We start from the raw sequence: 18,934 nt of genomic DNA on the forward strand, positions 1-18,934 counted from the left end.
CAATCCAAATCCTTTCGGGGAGCGGCGCAACCCACGCTGCACCGCAGTGAGAAAGACAGGCTGGAAGCTGTTGTGAAAGCAGATGGTTCAGTGGGCCGCATCTGATTTGTAGGCACGCAGCTCATGTGAGCATGATGTATTTATTGCGCTCAGGAGCTATTCTTGTTTAAATACTCTTACATAGGTATTGTCTTTAAGTGCCGCACTTCCTATTATGTTTCCAGTAATGAAGATGAATGTGCTTGTGCTAAATCCTTACACTGAGTACCGTTGGGGATTTCTGCCTGGAGAGCGGTTTCCAGGTGCCGCTATCATGATAGCTAAAATAAATTCAAGATGAGTTGACAAAAGTAGCTGCTACTGGCCTAAATAAGGAACATTGATAATATCTCTTGCCTGCCAAGGTGAGCTTGTAACCTCTGGAGCTGAAGGCAGTGGAAACTCTTGGGAAATGTTTGGTATGAAAAATTTAATTACTCTTACTTAGAACTGAAAAGAAGTCAAACTTAAAGCACTTAGAAAAAGAGTTGAAAGGTAAGTATTTTAGCAACAGTAAATGTTTTGGAAAACATTTGGCTCAGCAAGCAGAGAAGGGTTCATCTAACATGGGCGGATACAGAAATTTTTACCTCTAGTGTCCTCTTCCTTCCCCTTGACCTTCCCTCCCCACCGGTGTCCAGGGGTCTGGTAAAATGGAGTATAGATCTAAGTTTGAGTTTTTTTAAAAAAGCATACAACATAAAAACCTATCCTAATGTTGGCTCTTCTTCATTTCAAAATCTGGAGGGATCACTGCGGAACACAGTTAATATAACCAAACTATGTCTGAACATCAGGTGCAAGTCTCAAACAGGTTTCTTTTCCTCCTGGAAGTCTGGGATATTCTGGCTGTTTCTGTCCTGACAGGTATGTAGTTAATTTTGCATAAACTATCATGACAATAAAGTTTCACACAACTTTGCTTGGCCTGGCTGACATTTTCCACCCAACCTGTTCAGTCCTGAGGATTATTTTGACATTTTTGAAATGTTTCAGAAGAAATTGACTTTTCACTTTTGGGGGATTAAATTGAGGGAGGACCGAGGAGGGGAGAGGGAAGGGAGTTTCTCCATTTTTAAAATGCTTAAAATGCTTCACGGTTTAAGCTGAAAAACTGGAAAGCCTACATGCTCTGGAGTCAGGATTTCTAATGAGATAAGAGGTGTGATGCGGTGCCATGGCTCTTTCTACTGCCCTCACAAAAAACCTAGCAAGAGGCTCATTCCCTTTTCAAATCTGGAGATCACAGTTTGTGCACATTCAGTGAGGATTTACTAGATAGTGCTTGTGATATTTGCCAGAGAGAACATCCACGGTTGCTTTCTCAAACCTCTCACGATGTGTGAGTGGAGCTGTGCATGGGCTACACCGGAGCAGAGGGGCCTCAGCAGAGCTTTCTCCCAGTATTGCTTTATGCTCTGGCCTTCAAATGTGCTTCCTACACCCTCCAGACCTTTTTTGCCCTTCTCTTTTTCAGACTGTAGTCAATATACAAATATTTTTAATGGCGTTTTATTACCAAGGCCATAGTTAAAAAGTTATTCTCATGTTAACTGTTTAAGAATATTTTTTTTGTGAGGACAGCACTGGAGGCAAGCAAACATGCAGAACGAGTGAGTCTGGAAAAATGAATAATTCTCTCCAGAGTGGATTTCGTGTAGTGATACACGAGTGCCACGCTGAATAATGAGGAAAAAATGAACACTTTTAAAACAAGCACTCTTGATGTTAGAGCCCTACCTTAGTCAGGTCACTAGAGTATTTACGGGGTGGTGTAGCTCTGGATGGTGCTGTTCCTCCGCAGAGGTTTTTGACTGCCTAGATGTAAAGCTCCTTTCTGTCCTTTTCAAACACCAAACCCACCTCCTCACCTGCACACTCTTGTCATGTTCCCTCAACTGTGTCCATGGAATGGCTCATTTCTTTGCCTCACTCATCTGCTAAGCAATAACAACGCAAGCCCCCGATTAAGGAAGGGTTGTTTCATTTGGCATTTAAGCACTATGGTAGCTGGTTTGGAGGCAAGGCAGGAAAGCGTTTTAAAAAATTGAATGTTCTTGGTTTCCTCTCTGGGTGCCTTCCTACCCTGTGGCTTGTTGCTATCTCTGTCCTGGAGGTTTTCTACCTGTTTGGTCGTACTCTAGTGAAGGGGAGGCATCCAGTCTGCCAGGGGAGAAGCGAGCAGCTGGTGAGGGAGAAGAGAATGGACCCGCTGAAGGAAAGAAAAGAAGATTCAACAATGAACGTTTGTCAAAATAGGTAATAACTGACCTGCATTGTAACAACCTAGGTTTAGGAGTCGCAACTATTTGCTTTTGTATTACTAGCCTTGTTCAGAGTTATTTCATTGCATTCTGAAAGGCATCTATAATTTGTATTTTAACAAGCTAAAACAATAAAAATTGTCTAACAAGACTAGCCTTAGCAAAGAGAAGTTGTTTCCTTGTAGCTTGCTGACATTTGAGACTTGTTCAGAGTTTCATGGATTTACAATTCTAAATCCCACTTGCCTGAAGGATCCAAATAGCTGCTTCCAAATTAAAATTCTGTGTGAAGCTACCATAATTTGGCAAGAAGGGATCTATCACAGCCTGTTATTATTGAATAGAGGTGATAACACCTCCTTTGCAGTTTCACACGTTCCCTTTGTTTTTGTGGTGAACTTTCCAAAATTAGGTGGCTAATTCTGACAAGGAGACGAAGCTTTTCTGGCACAAGGAACTCGAGCTAAAACAATCTGGCTGCAGCTAAATTCTTTGGAAAGATGCAGGTTACATTTGGAGAATACTTGACTGCTTCCTTAATGCATTTCATTGATGTAATCCCTTAGGACAAGTCTCCAGGGGCAAGGAAAATTTCTAATGCACTTCTAAGTTCTGTCTCCATTAATAACTTCATGCCAAGAGAAGATATTCCATGCAATCAGGAGGGTGCAATTTATAAATTAAAGACACCTAAGGGAATAACTTCCCATTCGGTTAGAAGGTACAGCTGTATACCTTGCATCTGTGAACATTGTGAATTCTTTCTCTTTTACATCAACTTCAGAGAGCCCATGAGGCATTTTTTTAGTTTTTTTTAACCAACAAAACGCTAAAACTGAGCACTCATCCTATTAAGGCATAAACATATGTTTTCACATATTAGCTCCAAATCAGACTACTGCAGTGGACTTGCTCAACCCAGCTGCTACCTGAACTCAGCGAGTACCTTAACACCGGTGCATGTGTCTTTGCATTTCTTCCTCTTCTCTTTTCAGTTAGGTCGAGTTATTAGTGACAATGTCTTAAAGCCTTGTAACTTGTGCATAGAACCTGAGCATGTAAGAGGGGATGTCTTTGTTGCACTATAATTAGTAAACAAGGTTGAAGATCTAGCAGTTGGATCCCAGCCCTCAGTGCTCCAAGGTAGAGGTAGGGATTTGTCAGCTGGGGATGTGTCTGTCCCTAGAGCTCATGCCTTTTCACCATTTTTCTTCAAATCAGGAGTCTTGACGTGCTCCAGGTTCAACATACGTTTGTTGGGTTTCACCTTTGTAGTCTATTAATAAATTCCTGTTTTCACAGGTATATATAAACCATGGCTGGCTTGTTCTCTGTGAGGAAACTAGCACATTAATCAAGCACTAAAGATTAATTTAGAGCAGTGTGGTCATTCAGTGAGGGTTGGCTTTGACTAAAATGAAACACTTGACCTCTGTAGGAAGAAACTTCACTGATAAAATCAGCAGAGAATCTTTCTTGCAGATACAAGTGGAAACCTGGCAAGAAAGTTTTGCCTTTGTAATATAATTGAGAAATCTCTTCTTTTCCTGATCAAAATGTAATTCAGTGAAGTATCCTCCTTTTCTAGGAAAAAGTCTATTAATTTAATAGCATGAAACAGAGCTCTATAGGAATGTGTTAAGCTTCTGTACAAGTTATTCTAAGACCTGTTAAATTTAAGAGAGTCTGGCACCCTCTCCAATTGCTTATTTTCTAGAAGAGTACCTATTAAAGTACAAGAGAAAAGCCCAAGAACGCTACAGGCGATACACTGGTACTTATCTGGAAGAGTTGCATCCCAATATTTTTGATGCAATAATATATTCAGTCAGTGTGATGTAATTTATTGGTTTTGTTCAGATCTTGGAAGACAAGTGTTGGCTTACCTTTGCTTTGGAGTCAGCACTCCTCGCAAGAGCATCCAGAAGGAGGGAAGGTTACAGAAGAACTGTGAAACGAGTTGCTATAATAAGCAGAGAAGTCCCAGATGTCTTAAAAGCAGGGTGGATCCTGCTGTCACTACCTTGTCGTGTCCATTTTGTGAAAGAAGGACTTTCAGCCTTCTCGATCTGTCATTTTTATGCCCACTAATCACAAATATTGGCATCATTGACTGAACAGTAAGTCCCTAATAATATGGCAAAAACATTACGCCAGGGAAAAATGGTAAAAAATGAAGATTAGTCCTGTCATGTTGGGTAGAGGGAAGTGTGATGATTTTGGTTAGACCGTGCAAGCAGAGTGTGCCTTTCCTGCCCGTGACTGGCACACAGCAAGTCCACTGGTTCCATTTAAACCAAACCATGGAAATGTTGCTGCAGTTTTACACACTGTAACGCAATTTAATGTGATGTAATTTGACTCCAAAGAAAATTAATGCAGTGAATTAGGCTGGATGGATGCAATTCTATAATCTTTAGTTGTAGTATGACACAGGCTGTAGCATTTGTCAATAGGAATATATAGAGCTTCTTATGTAAACTAAGAAATTGACTTCTTTTTCTTGCTATGTGGAACAATATTATCTGGTTTAGTGTACAGTAAGCTGTGGACAAATTCTTAGGCTTTTACTTTTAAGTGGAAGACAGCCAAACTGACAGTTAAGGAAGAGCATATTTTTTTCATTTGTCAGCATATCTTTTCTTTAAACTATCTGTGTTGCTACTGAAACTTAGGAGTTCTCAGATGATTTTTTTTTGTTTCAAACAAACAAACTTTTCTCCCTCTCAAGCTGTCTTTTGATAACATTTTGTGTATTTTCCAAAATTCATTCTTTCCAGTGTAAGGAATACTTTTTTTAAATATCAAGGGCAGATGGACTTATCAAAGACTTGAAGTTGCATTTGTCTTAGGCATGCATGCTAGATTGGTTATTTAGGCTCACCGAAACTAATACAAAGATGGAAGAAGCTGGAAACATTCACTCCATGCTTTCATGTAAAATTTTCGGGAATTCTATTCTGAGATCCTGGCAGCAATATTCTGGGACCAACATTTCCGATAGTATTTTGGTACTTCTTGGAAACTGAAATAGAGAATACAAAAATCTTGTGAAAGCTTCTTAGACATTTTGTTTAAAAATAGATGTTGAAAAGAACATGCCCAATTTTAGCCAAATGATTCATCTGCTTGCAGTGGGGTATCAGTGCTGGTGCTCTGTTTGCTCACCTGCTTTTGTTTCCATAGCAGAGCCGCTGTGTTTCCTGTTGTTGGTATATACATGCCGCTTCTGTAGCTGGCGTTCAGGTCTCTTTAGTTTTGCCCCCCTGCTCATTTGTTTGAACAACTCCTCTAACTTTTTATTTCCTATAGAGTTCTCTCAAATCTAACTACTTACATCAGCTGGATTTCTGAATTCCTAGTAGCATAGTGAGCATTCGGTCATTCCAGCACCACCGAGAAATTATTCATTTACCATCGGGCAATGTACTGCTACTGACAGTTGACGTACTTACCTTCTACTATCTCGTTGGCGAAGATGCCCTTTTAAGGTTGTTGGGGAAAAGCATGAGAAATATAGCGCTGATCAAGAGGGTTGTCACAACTTATTGGTGGGATAGCAGCAGTTCCAAAAACATGTCGGATGCTTCTCAAACTTACAAAAATACTTAATGCTTATCCAGAAGACCATGCAAACCATGCAATGAGAGCAATTATAGCCTAGGAGATTCAAAAATAACATAGGAAGACTTTTTGTCGCGAATGAGTGGTTTAGAGGCCGCTTAAACAAGCGGCCCAGAGAAGACGGTGGGTATGAATGCACCACCACACTTCCTAATCCGTACTTCTTTTCACACAGAGAGAAAAAACATGAAGGTTTCCAGGTGAGTGAAAATATCTGCCGGGGTGAAACCTTATTCAGTGTATCAAAATGCAAAAAGCAAAGACCAACACGTACTGCTGTTGCTGTGCTGTACTTCCACAGCTACATTTCTTTCACTCTACATATATTCTCTGTCTGTCACACTGGAGGTGGTGATGGGTTGCACAACCAGCCATACCTGAAAAGAGGTACCTACACTGCTTTAAAATGTCACTGACTTGATAGAATGTCTAGTGTTCGCAACAAACTTCATCCAGAGGATTTTTTCTGATAATTTACGATTAGAAAAAGCATCCAATAAGAATCTATTGAATGCTATGATACAGATCCTATTAATAAATTCCTATTAAAATAAAAAATAATTCATTTTACAATCAGTTACTTGTTAAAATGGCATTTAATATGTATTTCTTTTTGTAGGAATAGCTTCTGCCAAAGATGCCTTTTCCAATTTGAAAAATAAACACACTAAAGATATTCATCTATTGCTTCACTTTGCTGGGAGATAGAGCTATTTAAGTGAAGAAAAAGCATGACACTGAATAATAAGCAGCACACATTCATCTTTTCTAGGAACTGGAGTTGTAGCCCACTAAATTATCAAAAGGTGACTTTTTGAATAATAATCAAAAGAAAAAAGACCTAGCAGGAAGTCTTTACAGTTTGGGAAAAGAAAAAGAAAAAAAAGAAAAAAAAATTTTAAAAAGCTTTTAAAATTATTTTTTATTCTGTTGTTTAATTCAACAAAACCACAAATGCCAAATTGGCATTTTCCAAGTATGTTCCAAGATATGCTCCCTACTTAGATGAAGGGGGAAAAAGACAGAATTTCTAACAGAGCAGTTATTTCTTTTAAGTCCTTATCTGATATTTAAATATATATTAATTAGTTTAAGCTATGTAGAGGGTCTTTTGCCCTATTAACTGTTTTACTTAATTCTGCTGGCTAATGCTGAGGACTTTGTATTTGTTTTCAGGTTAGATCAAGTTGTGAAAGGCAAGTACATATTCTTTAAATTTTGAAGCTTTCTTTAATGTGTTGTAAAAACCTGAAGATAGATTTGTGTGTGTGTACCTGAGTGGGTGTATATATGGTTTTTTATTGACATACATATTTTATCTTGGGTATTACTTATCAGGGCTGGTAAAAAGGCTTGGGAACTTCGCTGCTGATAAGGGGCAGTTCTACCTGTCAGATGCACAGATATTAACGTGCTTGCTGGAAAATTTATATATGGAAGTGTCATGGAATTAAAAGAAAAATTGTTCCATGGTACTTGGTGTGGGTCATTTCAAGAGGAGGATAAGCTAGAGAGTTGTGATATGCACAAATTAGAGCTTTAATAGAGCTCTCAAGTCCTTTTAAGTGACTTTTCTTACCTCCTTTGAGATTTTTGCTTTTATTATGGTTTTACAGAACTAGATTCATAAACACCAACAGAATTTCTGTTTTTCACTACATGTGGCTCTTTATGAAATAAACACAACAAACGTTGAAAGTCCTGAGCACGAAACAATATATCCTTGTATTTGATAGAAGACTGTCAAATTTTTGTACAGCAAACCGTTTCCTTCCCTCCCACTTCTCATCTCTTGAGGTTTGCACAGCTCATATTTTATACCCTTAGGATAACTAGAAGCAATTAGGGAAACTGTTGTCCCTCACCGCTCCATTTTCTGCCTTCTCTCTTTTTATATGTGAGAGAGAATCTTCAGAAGGTTAAAAACTCTTCAGGGATAGAACTATTGATTATCACTAAATAATATTAATCTTGTCTGGACAACATAGCTTTTTGCATATAAATTTTTTGCAGGGAAGGAGTGCCAAGTCTCTGTGCAGTCCCACTTCTTAATTTCCAGATAACAGAAGTACAAGAGAGGGGAAAAGCACAAACCCTTCTGTGCCATTTGCTACCACCTAAGCAACAACACATCAGCATGAGAGAGGTAGATGTGAATCACAATGTGGCAGCAAGCAAAACCACTTATGAGGATGAAGATACTGGGCTGCCAGTAACCATCGGCCACAGTTTCAGGGTCAAATTGTCATATTAGAACACGCTGAAAAACTATCTGGAACAAGCTGGAAAAATACAATGTTTGAGTTGCTCGTATAGCTAGTTGGAAAACAAGTTCTTACATGTACAGCAAAGGCAGCTTAGACCACTTCTCAGCTAAAACTGTTGGGTGAAGCTGGCATGACGCTCAGCTGAGTTTCCTCCCCATGTACTGCTGTTAGCAGGATGAGGACTGCCGGTGAAGTGCTCCCTCTGTCACTTCTCTCTACAGAGAAGAAAAAAAGAAGCACGTCAGTCACAGAGCTGCTGGCCCCAAAGAATCGTCCAGCGAAGCATTGGCTCATTCGACTCACTTTACCGGAGACAACATCTCTTCTGCTCTGCCAGAGGAGCCAGCCAGACAAATTTTTCTTACTTTTCTTTTTTTCACAGAAATTGTTGCCTCTCTTCATTTTCCCTCGGTGGTGATGCTTGTGCATTGAAAAACCCCATTGGAAGGTCTTGCAAAGTCACCATCCTGTCCTCATTTAAATTCCCTTTAAAGAACTGCTGATCTCATGATGCCATTAAGAAACCTGAAATTATCAGGACAGTTTGGTGTAACTGAATTTTTTGTCCTAGGGACTGCAAAAGTCTCTGTCAAGCGCCACAACCTTGAACTCACAGGACCTGGATCTGGATACTCCGGACCTATGATCACTCCTTATGTTGTGTAGCAGCAGCTTTACCCCTGTGCAAGAGGCATTTTCCTTGTCGTTCTGCCAGCAGCTACCCTCTCTCCTGCCTTCTCCTGGCAGCCCTTGCCGCCTGCGTCTTCCACCACCTGAATGGGCCGGGGAGCGAGTTGGGCTGGGGCAGCTGCAGTCAGAGGCGTTCAAAGGTGAGGGAGCAGGGCTGAAAAGCAAGGACAAAGCCCCAAAAAGCTGGACTGCTCCCACTGCGGTGTATGTGGGGGTAGTTCCCGTCACCCTCTGAGGCTGGAGGAGCTGGGTGGTTACTTAAGCAGAGTTTTTGTTTGTACATTTGGTCCCCACCTTCCCCAGGACACTGCTGCAAGCCGCAGGTTGGACCATGGTGCTCTGTGTTAAGAGCTTTGCATCATTTACCTGCTTAGACGCAATGACTATTTTTGTGTTCTTAAAGGTAGCACAATGTATTTTACTGCTGTCAAATGCTTCACTTCAGGCAAGCCTTGGATGAAACGAAATGATGAGACAGAGATCCCCCTCTTAATTATTGAACTGTGCACTCGTTTGTCCGCAGAAGCTTCTGCTTTTTGCCACCGATGACCTGTGGTGGTTGAGATAAAAACACAAAGCCTGTCAAAAGGAATCTGCTATGGCATCAGGATGGATGCTCTTGTGTTTGCTGCCTGCTGGTGCATGGCACTGCTGACTACAAGACTTTCTACCTATACAGCATGTTAGTTTTATGCTTCTCTAGTTACCCAAGGATGAGTTCACTCAGTTCATTAATGATTTATGTTTGTACAGTGCCTTTCCTCAGACAGCTTCCAAGGCAGCTGACAAATTTATTTCTGCACCAGCAAGTACCTGAAACTGATTATTAGTGATTTCTGTATAGACTGAAGAGATAGTTAGAAGAAACTCCCTTTTCCCTCTATTCTTGGGTATACACTAGGGTTAGGCATCATTACTCCATGCGGCTTGTGCTGTCTGTGCGCTTTGTGATACGATATTCCTCAAGAAGGAGTTTCTCAGGCTTTTTTATTCCTTTTTTCTTTCTCTTTCAAGTTCTTCTGACCGTTTTTTTACTTTTACTCTTGTAGAGCAGGATCCTACTCCACAAGCAACTTTATAGCTTCAGTTAAGTCAGCCTGTAGCACAGAATTCAATTTAGATCACATAAAGGGAATGGAATCTGGTCATGTAATATTGCAATAACAATTTTTCTAGCTGTGTTTGGAAATAATGTGGGTGTATACTCAGGAATGACACTTGTAGCCATAGAACAGTGTTTTTAATTGCACTTTAAATGGACAGAAAATAACTGGAGGAATTTTACCATCATAAAAGAATCTTGCAGCAGTTGACCCGCCTTGTCATTTAAGGTACTGCAAGGAAAGCAATAACTTTTTTTTTCCTGGACATTAGAGGTTATAATCGGCATAATAAACAAAGAACCAAAACTGTAGATCTTGGCAGTGAAATGAAGAAATGGTAATATTTCACATTTTTCTCTTTCAGAGTGTATTAGAAGCATCTCTAATTGAAGATTTTTGTGGTCCTTGAGAAAGAACAGGATATATTGTTTCAAAAGAAAAAAAAACTACCTCTTCTGAAGGCAGTGTTACATATAAACTGTGCGGAAGAGAAGCCTAAGTCCAGGGAGAGGCTGGGTTCTCATTTATTCCTTGCCACTTTATACTTAAATTCTGCCAGTGTAAGTATAACTGAACACTGCAATAAAGTGTACTTTGATTCACACTTGAGCAAGCTCCCTGTGGCTAGGGCAGGTTGAGGTTAGCCAAGTATGAGTATCGGAGAGCTCTGCTGGATTGGATAGTCTGTTAGAGAAGTTGTAACCCCTTACAACACAGGGAAAGCTACGGTTTTATTTTGATTTAGTTGCTGTTCAACATCAGTGAAGGTAAAACTACAGCATGCTCTGGCTATGCTGCAGCACCGTGGTGTCTTCATGCGTTGCAGAAATACACCCATTTTCCTCCCGCAATGCCATCAAGCTCCCCTAAGCCCACGTGAGTTTTCCCTTTTCCATACCTCATCAGCAGTAATACTGTGCAGGTCAAACAGTCTCCTTTACCCATCTGTATGTCCCCCAGGGTCTTTTGATGCAGCTTTGCCGCTCGCCTGTGCAAATGTAATTAACCTTCGCTGCCCCTCAGTGTGCTGGAGTGACGCGAGGGAGCGCGGAGGTGAGTGGGGCACGCAGCTGCGGGGGGTGTGCGTGCAGGGGGGCGGTCGCCCTGCAAAATCTGCATTTTTCATATTAAGACCCAGCAGGGTTTTCTGAGAAGACTATTCATGCCTTTCAGCTGGGGAGATCAAAGCCTCCTTCTTACTGAGTCTTTTGCATGCATTTGAATTTTATCTATACAACCTTGACTGGAGAGGTGACTTTTTAATGGTGTCAGCCTGACCCAGGACAATTACAATGTCAACAGCAATTGTTCTGCAGGTCTGTCACGGTTAATCCAGTTTTATCGTATTTACTTATGTCGCCGTTTGGCTTGTGATAAATAGGGTTGGACTTTTTAAAAAAATAGGAAAGTTTTCCGATTTTTGTTTTCTACAGATGGAAATTACCTTCCTGGCTGCTTCTCTTCCATTTTCACAGAATCACAGCATGGCTGAGGTTGGAAGGCACTTCTGGAAGTCGTCTGGTCGAACCCCCTGCTCAAGCAGGGCCACCTAGAGCTGGTTGCCCAGGACTCTGTCCGGTTGGGTTTTGAGTATCTCTGAGGATGGAGACTCCACAACCTCCCTGGGCAACCTGTGCCAGTGCTCGGTCACCCTCACAGTAAAAATGTATTTCCTGACGTTCAGAGGGAACCTCCCATGCTTCAATCTGTGCCCACTGTCCCTTGTCCTGTCACTTGGTGTCACTGAGAAGAGCCTGACTGCTTTACACCCTTTACATCTTTCTAGCTTGTTACATGCCCTTGCAGGTATTGTTCAGAAGTATGGGCTTGTGGAATATTGCTGATAGTCAGCTCAGATCTTTTTCAGGTTTTTTGCACTTTTTTTTTCCTCTTAATTTTCTTACTTGAGTTTGCACCTTGGAAGAGGATGTCTTGCAAGGCATGGCTGAAAATAACTTGTGTAAGGAGATCTGGGAGAAGTCTCCACTCCTACCTCTAGCACTATTGAGAACTGGGAGCTGAACAATTTTACTGCTTGTTTTTCCCTCAGACACCTAGCAGTTGTATGAATTAAATGATATTTTGTGATATCCTCGAGTTCCAGGACACAATACATGTCAATGAGAATAGATTTAAGTTACCAAAGCTTTTCTTATCCTAGGATTCATGCGCTGCTTTTTGAAATATTATTTACTAACCATGATTTTTACATTTTCTGTTATTTGTAGTGCTTTTAATTGCTAGTTCTGAATGTTTAGCTTTTTATTTATGTCTCAAGAAAGCATGTAAGGAACTTAATTTTGGCTGAGGAATGAGAATACACTTTGTCCACCATGTTTGGGTATTATTTTCTACATATGGAGCAAGAACATCATTTGCTCACCGTATTTGGATGGATAGGAGAGGTGCACTTATTACTATGGTAGCAGCCCCTTTTGAAATAAAATTCTCTCTGATACTTTTCTTATGCATTTTGTTAAACACTGTGTAACTTGCAGAGACCTAGGAAAGGGCAGGTCAGATCATATCTGCTAGGACATTATTTTTCTCTTAATGAGTCCTGGTAATTGCAGTGAGGGGATTCATTCCCCTTGAACAGTCCAAACCTCTGACTTTGGGAAGGAAGCAGCATTAGGTAAACTTAACCTGCGATTCCATGGCTCTCTGTGTGCCATGCATGCATGTTTGGGGATTGTGCTCCCTGCAGGACCCAGCCCTGAAAGGGCTAGGGAGTCAAACTCAAGTTTGGCACCATGATAAAATACTAATATCATCTAATATGATCTCCAGAGAGCGTTTATTTTCTTAGTTTTGAGCAGTTGTGGACACTACGTGATGCATTAGCAGAGAGGATAATCCAAAGTAATAATATTGTATGACGTGCAATGCAGAACCATCTCAGTCTCTGGTACAGAGAAATGAATGTGTTAGTGGCCACCTGAGGGTGCCTGAGGGTTCTTTTGGTTTTGTTTTTAATTCAAAAACTAAACCTTGGTATCAAAATGTACTAGGACTTGTTAGTAAAACAGCTTGTATCTTAGTACTAACTTGTTTCCCAAGCCTGACAATGCCAAAAGGGCTTTTCTGAATTGTACTACTTTTCATGGCTAATAATTCATTGCAAGCTTTTGTCAGGTAAGTAGTCTGGAAAAAAAAAATCTTTTTATTGATATTCTGTATATTTTTATGTGTGTACCAACTACTTTAAATTATAGGTGTTATTAAAATTAATTTGAGAATCACATTTTTTAAATGTGCTAACACTCTTTCTAGTGCAGAACGATCTACCATGTTCTAAAGAAACCATGCAATTCATAGAAGGATCATGTTCTCGCTCATGATACAAAACACTGAGTCATAGCTTTCAGTATTTTAACTGAAAGATATCTCTACACTCTTATTGCTTTTTTCAGGGTTTGTTGATATCGGCTTTCTCTGTCTAATGACAAACACTTTTTTTTTTTCTTTAAATCAGAAGCTTTCTTTGCATATGAATAAAAGTATTCTGTGAGTAATGCTGGTTATAATTACCTGTGGGATACTGAACATAATATTTTCCTTTTGGAGTGTTACTCAGCTATCCTGAGAAGTTGAAACATGCTCTTAGAAAAACAGGTACTTAATAGCTAGGGGGGAAAGATATAGCAAGGCCCTTTAGTGGACAAATATTTGATGGTTTGCCGTGCTTAATTGCCTACTAGTCTTGTGTTGTGTGGCAAAATAACAACCATGTGGACTGTGTACAAGAACAACTATTGTCTGAGAAGCTGAAAATAGACCAGTTGATCAATTTAGCACTTGTAACTCTAGCATTAGGGTAGGTATTCTCAGGGACCTGCTTTTATAATGGCCTTTCCCTGTTCTAAAGTTTTGTATTATTATTACGTCTCCAGGTAAAGTGTAGATTGCGAAAAAGTAAAGTGCAGAATATGGAGCTCTCTGTCCTCCAACAAAATCGTGAGAAACTGAATCAACTTTTTCTTTCCTGATTTCATGGGCTTTGGGCCTGGCATCATTGCTTCTGTCTGCTACTTATTGCTATAGGATACAGTAATTTTTCCTAAGTGTATGCAGAGTATGCGTCTGCTTAGTTTTCTGTGCTGGAAATACATATTTCTAATACTGCATTGAATTCTATGGCTCCGTTGGAAAGGGATGATATAGAATAGTTTCCTGAAATAATCTTTCAAGGTCCAAATCTTCCATGCTGTCCTGTCTGCAGGAATTTCCTTTTCATTGAAATGTTTTCCTATCCACCTGTCTCCACTTCTTCCCCTGAGAAGAAACAGTGTTATTAAATAGAAGGAAGACCTTTTCTGTTTGCTTATTACAGCCAGGGCATCTCCTTGTATGCTTCTTGAGCTTAGTAGTCAACACTGACTCTGCTTTTAAGTTTCTTTTTCTTGCACCTTGAACAATGGAAGTCTGTATTATACCCAGGAGTTCAAAGTCCTTTTCTGATTCTGATTTTCAAGAACAATAAACTAATTCAGAGGTTGGTCCATTGCTCACATGCTTCAAAACCTTAACCAGCAGAATGAAAATTGACTCTCCATAATGGCAGCCACTGGTAGATTTACTGCTTCCCTTGGGACGCATGAAAAGTGATAGACCTGAAGTCTCTCGGTTACAGCAGGCTCTTTCGTGCAGGTGCATTGGACTCCTGGCGTCTGCTATGCCACAGTCATTAGCGTAAGTCAGTCAGGTGCAGGAAGGGCAGGGAAACCTGTGAAATTAGCAGACATGCCCCACTGAGAGATGTTTTCTGCTCTGTTAAGAACATGACATCTGCAGGGTAGGGACTGTCAGAGAGACCGTGCTTGAAACGGCTTTTGGTTGCATGCAGCATTTACAGGTATGAACTAACAGAGAACTTTGCACCAATAATTGATTACTGGAGGTGCTTTCTGGTGAAAAAGTGAGTATGTTCCTGCCTGTTTTGCTAGAACAACGTTGAACCGATATCCTGTTGCAGGCCGTAAACTTTCGATGCCCAAACCATTGCTCATGCTATTTTCAGTACTGCATCTTGTGCCCATAAGCAAGAGGGTGGTGCTGAGTCTGTGTGTGAAAATTAGATTTGAGGTTGATGTGCGTATATGAGATATTGTTAACATCTGGAGTTCCCAGTTACACACAAGTACCAGTAGTTCGAGACCTTCACAGTTTGTCGTAGGCATTAGGATTACCTTTGGTTTTTTTTTTTTAAATTTGGCCTGACAAGCTCTGGATGTTTTCATATTGCTTTTTCATATTTCATTCACACCTTGAAGACATCCTGAATGTTACGAGTGGTACAGAGTCAACTGAGTGCTAATTTGTCGTTTCTTGGCTTAAATGGACTTCGCCGTCTTCCAGATGCATTCGCTAGGATCAGCGCTGATCTAGGTCATCTGTCCTGGCAGCCTGAGAGTGCCCACCAACACTTAGCCCATGAGCTTCAGCAGTAGCTGAATATCGGGGCTAATAATCCCAAAATTTGATGCCTGCAAGCTGTTCTGTTTGACTGCCAATGGTCGAACAATGCACTTATCCTTGTCTTGTCAAATGGAGCATGATTTTGCTGATACTCTAATTACATTGTTCCGACAAAATACTCCTATTTGTAGCTGCCTAAGGATGTAAGGATGAATGAATATAGCAAATACTATTTAATAACCGTTACAGTGTGGGAATAGGATAGTTGCTACAAAATCCCTGTCTAGTACTTACTTTTAGTTATACGCAAAATGAAGCATACCAATCCCTAATAAGAGTCAAAAATTTTTAAGGAAACTTTTACATCATGATTTTGTTCAAAATGGCAAAATCAGTTTCAAATTTTTCAACGTAAAACTAAAAACTAATGAAACCAGAAAAAAACCGCAATTAAGAACCAAATTCAGTTGCTCTGTGCAATTTTACAAGTTGTTTTCACCTGTTTAAATTTTTCCTACTTTGCCTTCTATTACTATAGGTTGAATTTTTTGTAATAAGAAAGGTTTTTTTGTTAAAAAAGGTATTTATTTCATGCTTTTTGCCAGAAAATAGTTAAAACTCATTTTTACATACTCTAGTTGAAGGAAAATTGAAGTTATGATAAGCTGTCATTTTAATTTTTAGAAGTTGTTAGTTTTTCCTTTTGAGAAACTAGAGTCAAATAGTGCATTTATATTTCAGCCAAAACTACAGTAAAAATAGTGACATATTTTTCTTGAGATGTAATTGATTTAGAACTGCAGGATGTGGCTGTTTGGAAGGAAAAATAAGAAAGTGTTGCTATTTCGCTAGTTAGAAAGAGTAAAGAAAAAACATTTTGTGTGAAAGTCTCAGAGGGAAATCTGAAGCTAATGAAAATTTCTCGGCTTGCAATATCTTTCTTTTTCTTTCTTTTTTTTTTTTTTAGACAGCAAACATCTCAAACCATTTACAAGAGATGTGGCAGGCAGGAATTGCTCAGCTTACAAACACACCTCAGAAGAGGGAAAACATAAAAATACTCTTAGGCTAGCCTAGAAAAGGTGAACTAAAATTCTTTCTTTCCTCCTTATGCCTAGGCAGTCTCGGAGAAAGCTGACCACTGGTCCCTAGCAGCATATCCTGATTTCTGATCACCTATATTAAACAAAAATCCCCATTTCAGAGAGAGAGCAAGACTCTGTGAAAGTAGAGAATACCACACCCCATCTTAAAAAAAGGTAAGGAAATGTGTTTCTGCTGATCTTTTAACACTGTAAGTGATGTCTTCTTTTAACATTTCATTAAGTTGAGGGCAGAAGTGAAAATGTAGATGATAATCGAATACTAAACTATTTATTTTAGCCTGCATGTTCTAACTTATAAGCAGAAAAAAAAGAGCTTTTTCATATTAAAGGAAGAATGTAATGCATGTGTTACTGTACTTAAAACTATTTTTGTGTAGCTTTTGTGTACATTTTGGAAAAAAAGAAAACAAGTACTGCACACAACAGCAAATATTTTCTTTCATTTCAACCACTGAAGTTATTCTTATCCATGCAAAGATTTATGTAGTCTCCAGTCTACCAAGCAACTCTTGTTTTGCCAAGACAGATATACAGTGTGTTTGTAGAATGCTGCCGCTGGGAATTAGTGCTAAGTAATAGTCCACCATTTAGGCTTTTATCAGAACAGATCTGCACTGTTTTCCTTTCTGCCAGGTTTTGGATTGATTGATTTTTTGTAAAATATTTACAACTGTACTTCTTTAGACGCTTCAGTTCTAAAAAGTATTGGAAGAAGGTGAAAACAGTTAAAATATGCTGTACTGTGCATGTTTCCTCTGAAAGTGGAATGACAGCAGCAGAGGATTTTTTCCATTCAGATTTTGGTTTTTTTTTCCTCTTTTTTTTTTCGGCCTGGGAAGAACGTTGGAATTGCGAATGATAGGTAATAATTTCTTTCTAGAGCAGCCATTCTGGAATGTGGTCCCAGGGCAAATGTGTTCATCAACGACTTCATCTGTGAACGCCCTACTCTACACTGCATTTCTATAAAACTGGGCTCAGTGTCTATCTAATGTAGAAATGCTGTCTTTGCTTTTGTACAAAACAATATGGTTCTGTTATTCAAAGTTATTTGTGTGGTTTAGAGAATCTGTCCTGTTTAAACAATATCACCCTGTAAATTAACAAAGGCTATTAGTTAACTAAAAGTCCTGCCTTACTTGCCAAAATGTACGTTTGGCTGTGTGTTATGTGGCAAGAGAATGAACGATAAGCAGATATCATTGACAACTCTTCTGAAATGATCAGCTGGAATACATTGGCTTGGTGTTAAGAAAAAAAGGTTCTGTTTCCTTGAGACAGTCATAGTCATGAGGACGTTTTTCTACCGTAAAAACCTACTACACCTCAGCTGAAGGTACACAGGTGTTTTTGAAATACCAGTTTGTGAGATGTTGTCTGTTAATGTATTATGGGTAGGATATGTTCTTATTTTTTCAAATCAAAGAAGATGTGAAATGTGCCACCACCAGTGGGAGGTGCTCTGTGAATGCAGGATGCTTCCTACCCGCTCTCTCTAACCTCCTGTTTCCGTGCCACTTGTGTGTAAGGATTACAGAGTCTGAGCTATCTTCTGTTTCCTTTTAATAGACTTAATTTTTGCATGCAATATGGCAGTTTTCAAATAGCACATTTTATACTTTGTCAAGTAAAATACAATACCCATTGGCTTAAAACACAAATATTCAAATAGCAGTCTATGAGAGTAGTCAGTTACAATATCATCTCCAGATTGGCTAATAAGAATTTCATAAACAAAGTATTCAAGACATACATTTCTGTATAGAATTTGCATATAATTTTTCTTCCGAGAGAATTAAAGCTAGGTTTTTTTCTGACAGTGTACCCAGTGTTCTTTCGTAACCCACCCCCATATCCTGTTGTTAGCATATTCTGCTTTTTACTGCAGAAAATAAGACCAAAACTTTAATAGGAAATAATTTGTACTATGAGTAGAGATTTTGCTTTATCCATAACACTCCCTTTGTTGTAAATCATTTGTAAATGTTGCGTTAATCAATTTTTGAACAAGTTTACTGAAGTCTAATATTTTTTTTTTTCTAATACATACATTTTTTCCTGGCTCATTCTACAATTTCACATGTTCTAGGTTAAAATGCTTACAGCTTCAGACTCATATTTATTGGTGACACTATCCCGCTTCTCCAGAGGCTTCAGTTTTCCTTTAAGGCACACATTTTCTTTTCATTTTTCAAAAAAAGTGGAAGAATAGGGAAACCTTTGTTCTTTTATGTTCTGTTAAAGTTTCTGATTTCATTTGTATCATCCAAAGCTGTTTTTTTCTCCTTTATGCCATTAATTTCTTGTTCTCCTTCTTTTGCTTCTCTTGTTCTTCATGTTTACCCAATTCAGATTTCTTTCTTACAATAACCGATGACTATGGATACATTTGATTGTGTTCTTTCAGTCACTTTAGTGGAAGT

The 18,934-nt window shown here is 39.2% G+C and overlaps 1 protein-coding gene across 1 annotated transcript in view; it reads left to right on the top strand.

Annotated features, from left to right (window-relative positions):
* The window catches only part of CRACD (capping protein inhibiting regulator of actin dynamics), a 137,789-nt gene that overhangs the window by 44,490 nt on the left and 74,365 nt on the right, over window positions 1-18,934 (top strand). The window contains exon 3 of the mRNA XM_075149143.1: window positions 16,524-16,664. The gene's annotated coding sequence lies outside the window, so the exon portion shown is untranslated. The remainder of the gene's footprint in view (window positions 1-16,523; window positions 16,665-18,934) is intronic.

This window comes from Calonectris borealis, chromosome 4, assembly GCF_964195595.1.
Source record: "Calonectris borealis chromosome 4, bCalBor7.hap1.2, whole genome shotgun sequence".
Classification (NCBI taxonomy): domain Eukaryota; kingdom Metazoa; phylum Chordata; class Aves; order Procellariiformes; family Procellariidae; genus Calonectris; species Calonectris borealis.